The sequence below is a fragment of the Electrophorus electricus genome, unplaced genomic scaffold, assembly GCF_041902795.1.
Source record: "Electrophorus electricus isolate QZ-2024a unplaced genomic scaffold, ASM4190279v1 Scaffold102, whole genome shotgun sequence".
Taxonomy (NCBI): domain Eukaryota; kingdom Metazoa; phylum Chordata; class Actinopteri; order Gymnotiformes; family Gymnotidae; genus Electrophorus; species Electrophorus electricus.
In genome coordinates, this window is record NW_027658384.1 from 1 (window position 1) to 6,047 (window position 6,047).

General features: G+C 42.0%; 1 long non-coding RNA gene across 2 annotated transcripts; it reads right to left on the bottom strand.

The window, feature by feature from the left end:
- Positions 1 to 3,089: 3,089 nt before the first annotated feature.
- On the bottom strand, positions 3,090 to 3,927 carry LOC145653992 (uncharacterized). 2 transcript variants are annotated; one of them, XR_014120227.1, is made up of 3 exons: positions 3,866 to 3,927; positions 3,223 to 3,505; positions 3,090 to 3,131 (listed from the first exon to the last, which is right to left on the bottom strand). It is a non-coding gene; the product is annotated as an uncharacterized LOC145653992 (long non-coding RNA). The 2 variants fall into 2 exon arrangements; XR_014120226.1 differs by having other exon boundaries at positions 3,683 to 3,916.
- Positions 3,928 to 6,047: the final 2,120 nt, after the last annotated feature.

The window sequence follows — 6,047 nt, forward strand, 5'->3', positions numbered from 1 at the left end:
ATTCCCAAGTCTGAAAGGTGAGATTCTACCTGTGCACGTAGAAAATCAGGTAGGCTGTTTTTGTCCTGCTCTTTAGGATGGCTGGCTCAGTGCTTCTTGATACTTTTAAGTCACTGAATGACAACCAGCTCTGTCCTTCTCCCTCAGCTGTGTCACTGATATAGTGGCCTGTCGGAGTAGTCGGTGGTCCTTAGTCATTTAATAGTTTCTACTGCACGTGTATAAATAATGTCAGATTACTCACCATGGTCCATGCTGTCACCTAAATGAGAAACCACCGCCTGGAGTCTGTAGGTGCCAGTGGGTGCACATTCCTGCAACAAACAAATACATCTTTTTTTTCATACGATTAACTGAAAACGCATCACGGATCGAACGCCATCTCTGTATTAACAGGCCTCTTTCATTCTCTCTCATTCTGTCTCTGTGTCTCTCTCAGCCTGTATCTCTCTTCTTTTTGGTCTCTCTCTCTCCTCACCGGTAGGCTTACTTGCTGTCCTCTAGCTCCCTGTCCTTCTCCTCTCTCATTTACTACTGATGGGTTAAAAGAACTTAGTCATTATGGCAGATACTTATACACAGCCGTATTATCACTCCACTGTAAGAAAATGGCACAACTCTACCTGGCTGGGGACTGGAGTTTTCCCCCAGTTTATCATTTTGCATTTCTTGCGGTTTGTCCTGGGTTCCCGCTGCTCCACTGAGGACAAACCACAAAGCCATTCAGTCGGCATTTTGTAGCTAAATGGGAATGGGTGGACAGAGAAGTATGTGGGCACGGGTTGATGGTACGAGCTCACCTCGACTGCTGCCTGAGAGAAGCCACCCCAGGAAGGGCAGAGAGATCCAGCTCGGACGGGACGTCCATCACGTCTGAGAGCTTTTGGCCCAGCATGTCAAACCGCTTAAGGTGGAGGACGAAAATACTGTTCCAAGAGGAAAAGTGACTTAAGGACTGGAAGTGTGTGTGAGTGGAGGAGGGTGTGTGTGTTGGACTGGTTTAAAACTCATTCTTTAAGGTCATCTACGTCAGACGAGACTCACCGTGGCAGTGTGAAAAACTCCACCTCTTCAGTTGCCTCGCAGCCTGCTTCACACTCACAAAAACGCTCCAGTAGTGTTGGCTGAAAAAAGAAAGAGACCCTTTCATTGAGAGTGATAAAATCAAAATGGTAGCATGTCATAACTGTATTCTCTCCTTTACAACACAGTAATGAAGCCTTATCCAAAGAGGGTGTGTGAGGTGACCAACCTTAAAGTAAGTGTGTAGGCTGTCGGTCGTAGCAGGGCTCAGATTTACAGAGAGGTGGTTGTAGACATCCACTCTGCAGCTCTGCTTTCCACAGCTTTCACAAAATGGAGAACAGAAATGTTACAACATTTGCACAGAAATAATCTCCTGCATCCCTTATACAGTGTGTGAGTTATCACATGCTAATTTGCTCAGTTTTACAAGTAGATAACATCTTATCTAATGTGAAGCATCAGAGCAGAAAACATTTCGAATGCTCAGTCCATGTCTGTTATGTTTTCCCAAACTCACACACACTCTGAGATTTGAAAGCTATGTGATGAATACAAGCTGAACTTGTGAGCATTTTAAATGTTCATATTTAAGTTATGTATGTTATGAAACTTTCATGAACACTTTAAACAGAGATGTCCGGAGAAAGCGCCTACTCTCGGTGAGAAAATGTACTTTAAACAAACATGTTAAGACTGGTTAAGACCAGTCCATTAACACAAAGGAGATATGCAACAGTGATACCTAATTACCTGGTACATGTGAGCACAGACTTGATATGAAACTCAAAGTTTGCCACAGGGCAGATGTAAGAGAAGAAAGAGGCCCTGAGTCTCTCTCCCTCCTCTTTCAGCTGCAGTAAGCAGAGCATCAGGAACTCATGAGCATCCTGTGGAGGACAGCACAGGAGAACATCAGAGGAGGATTTGCTCCTGGACTTCAACAGCAGCACGGTGAGAAAACAAAGGTGGCCGTGTGCAGTTCCTGCAGGGTACTGCGTGAGGTTCTGATGTGTTCTGAATGGCTGAGGGGGCCATTTAGCTGGACCTGTTCATAGTCCTCTTCGAATGCAGGGCAGCGGGCTGAAACACACTCAAGCAGGGCTCCCAGGAGCTGCACCTTCTGCTTTGTGCTGCGAGTGGTGAGTTGGGCCTGCTGCAGATCTGAAAAACATCTACACACAGCAACAGGGAGACCAAGTGGTTTATATCTCTGAGCATCACAGCACCTCCTTAAGCACTCATGATTAAACAGTTCATTTAGACCCATGTGAAGCCTCTGGTTCTGAACGGGTACCTGAGCATCTGGCAACTAGAAGGATCCGTCAAGCAGGATGACTGAGCTCTGATGGGTCTCCAGAAGCAGGAGATACTCAGTAGGCACTGCAGAGTGGCGTTCATATAGCAGCTGTTCCCAATGTTGGGAAACCTAACAGGTCATCCATGTTAAAAATAGATTTAGTGCAGAAGCTCTGAAACATCCAGGCCACTACATGTCAGTATAATGGCTGTTTCATAATGTGAAGAAGAACTGCTAAATGACTTACTGTTCATTTAATTACAATATGTTTGTATTTGTATAGGAGAAAAAGACTGAGCTTCACCTGTGTAAACTGTAAAATCATCTACTCTTAATAGGCTGTGTAGTAAAACGCGGTGTGTATTCTCGTCTTTACCCGAGCTGCCGAATGTTGAGGTGTTCGACAGCGGAATGGATGGGGGTGTGGCCTTGGCCCTCACCCTGACCAATCTGACGCATCCTTTTACTCCTGAGGACGTGCAGCAGCTGTCGCAATAAATTCCGCGGCTGAACACGAGTGTCTGCCTGCATCAGAACAGCCGGAAACCTGAGAGACAGAAAAGAAGGGAGAGATGAATACAGAGTGGCCAGTTATGCACAAAATGTTCACATAACAACCCTTAGACAGATAAAGGTGTGAAGAATGAAAAATACAATGATGTTTTTTCTCGTTTTATGCCATAAGGAAGTTACAATGGCAGTGCCATTGGGTAACCACCATGCCACACTTTTCTCTGCCACGAAGATGAATTTTGATAATGTACCCACCTCTCAATGCACACGGAGTCCACATCTTTATCTGCAGCCTCTGTATAGAGAACAGAAACTTGGAGTAAATGTCCTTAACCAAAAACAGACTATGCATTTGAACAACATGATCAAATCTGCTGAGCTCTAACCAGGAACAATCACTGCTGTAGTCCTGAGCGACTCATATGAGGAGGAGGAGGAGGCTTGACCAGGAAGGCACGACTGGGTAGAAGAGGCATTGTGGGATATGTCCACAGGTGAAAAGGAAGAAGCAGTACTGAAGATCAGGGACCCCTCAGAGGAAGAGGGGCAAGAAGTGGAGGTGGTCACATTCGCGGCGTGACCGTCTAATGCCACGCAGGAGTCAGACACTTTGGAGGATGAGATTATGTGTCTCCACCAACTTCTATTCGTTTTCTCCTTCTTCTTTTTCTGTAGAAAAGCATTGTAGAAACGTATTGATTTGTATATGCAGTATTATCGCGACTTAGCGATATCTCGGTATTCTTACAATAATCTCATTTTGATTTAAAAAAAACAAAACAAAACTTTTTAATCATCTGCATTTGCGCTATTTTTTTTACAGGAAAATGCTAATTAGTTACGCACTGTAACGGCCCGAGTGCCGCTGGTCAAGGAACAGGACGTACAGACTCGCTCCACGGAGACGTTTATTAACGATTATTAACATACGATACAGACACCGGCACTCACGTATAACACAAACTGTGACCGTGAACATGATCAACGACTGACAATAAGGCACACACTAACAAGGGTTTAAATACATACAAACATGACGAGTAAACCGATGCAGGTGTGTGCTGAACAACATAGGCAAGGTTACACACGAGACAGTCAACGAAGAACTCCCAGTGCACGCGGCGGGCCATACCACGTGACCAGTGGAAGCGTTCCGTGACATGCACAATAAATCTTAATCCTTTTCAGATTATCGTATTTAAAATCGTTCCCAAAGTGTAGGAAAAAACATACATACCTTCATACACGAGCAAACACAGCCCATCCTGTTCGAATCTGTGATCTACTCGATTAGAGAATTAAGTAAAATATCAAATATGGTTTTTACAGGTCCTTTAACTGATATTCGCGATACAGCGCACCTCATTGTTTTGTTTTAAAACGGAGTTTTGACTCTTAGATGTTATGAATATGTATTATTTCGTCATTACTGATGCAAGTTCTCAGTTCTCATACGTTGTCACCCTCTTGAAAATAAATATTATTTACGTGTGTGTGTGTGTAAGCGTTTCAAACGTTAAGATTCTTTAACTTCCGCAGTATAGTTTGGTAAATTCAGGTAGCGTAATGTTTTTTCCTAAAATCCTCACTGTCTCGCCCTGTGGTAAGGAGAAATGTTCCAAATATGACAGGTTACGTTTTATCATAGATAACTGGCTACAAATTTACATTTGCGCCCTAATTTCTCTAGACATACATCTATAAGCATTGTTACTTTAAGACGCAATTAGTCTTGCGCTCTGGCAAACGTGTGCACCTGTAAATAATTACAATTATTTTAATGTACAACTTATTTTATTGTATAACCACACTGTAAATAGAATCCATAAGAATGTATTCAAAGCCAGAGTTGTAACGTTCAGTTATTTTTACAGGTAGCGGATTACTGTGCTTCTACTATCTCTTAGCAACAAGTGATTTTTTTTCCTTCAGTATGACATGTGGGATAGTTTAGGGAACCTGATTTTTTTGTTAGATAAATATGTGTGGGTTATGACCGTTAAAAAGACCTGAACAAAAAAAATGTTTGGATTTTTATTCGCTGTCACCTTTCATCACGGGCAACATAAAAATTCACACTACTGCAATATCGCTAACATGTTACTGGCATGCGAATAAGACACCTGAGCACAGAGAGAAACCCAGTGTTATGATTACAGTTGACATTGGAACTAGCTAGATAGCTCATATTAAGACACTTCTTTGGAGAACACGTGCTAAAGTGTTTTCCCCACAATCTATATGCACAATTTATTTGCCAACTGTGACCAGAGAGAGAACATAGCTTACTCACAGCCTAGGACATGAATGGATTTTGATGAGGACTGCATATGCCTGGGATCAATTCAAACACGTCATGACGATGATATAAAACCTGATGAAACAAGCTTGACAAGCAGCAGTTCCGTTTTTCCGTGAAAGTATCAAGCACAGATGAAGACGTTTCTATGGTTATCTCGGTTTTATAAATATTAGCCTATAGAGTTGGGCTTAGTACGTGAATAAAAGATGGAATTAAACATGCATAAATTACGGTGTCCTGGAAAACCCATCGTGCTGCAAATACACAAAGCATATTCATCAAAGTGGTAACACACTTTAGAAATGCGGTGCAAATTTAGAAAACGCATACAACTTCAGGAACAAATCCTGTCACAACACAACGGAATTGCTGTTTCCGGAGGACACGGAAAGGGGTGGACTTCTATGAGATTAGCGTGAAGTCTATTGGAAGTAGTGACAACTGAATAAAAAGGGTTGTTTTTTTTCCAGTTACCACGGTGTTATCAAAGGTAGGTATGTGATACAGAATGGAAGACTGACCTATTCATGCTCTGCATTCTTGCTTATTTATTTATACATAAGGCAGCCTTAAAAACATGGGATGGAAATCCCATTTAACACAATATGGACTGTTTTACATTCAGAGTGAAATAAGTAACATTCACCTTTTAATATATATTATATATTTATTTATTTTAAATGTTAAAATTCTTAACTAGGTCAGTGTTTTAGTTAGCTGCAAAAATGCCCCCATATTGAAATTTGTATTTCTAATGTCACAAGAACACTTTATTGACCTATCTCTGCCTAGTCAGCCTATAGAGGTTTAGCACACCCACTTAAATTGCCTTTCTCAGGCATTTCAGCTCTGAGTACCTTTTGAATGAAGCACAATACAGGGCAGCCAATCATAAAGGAGCTCATTTAT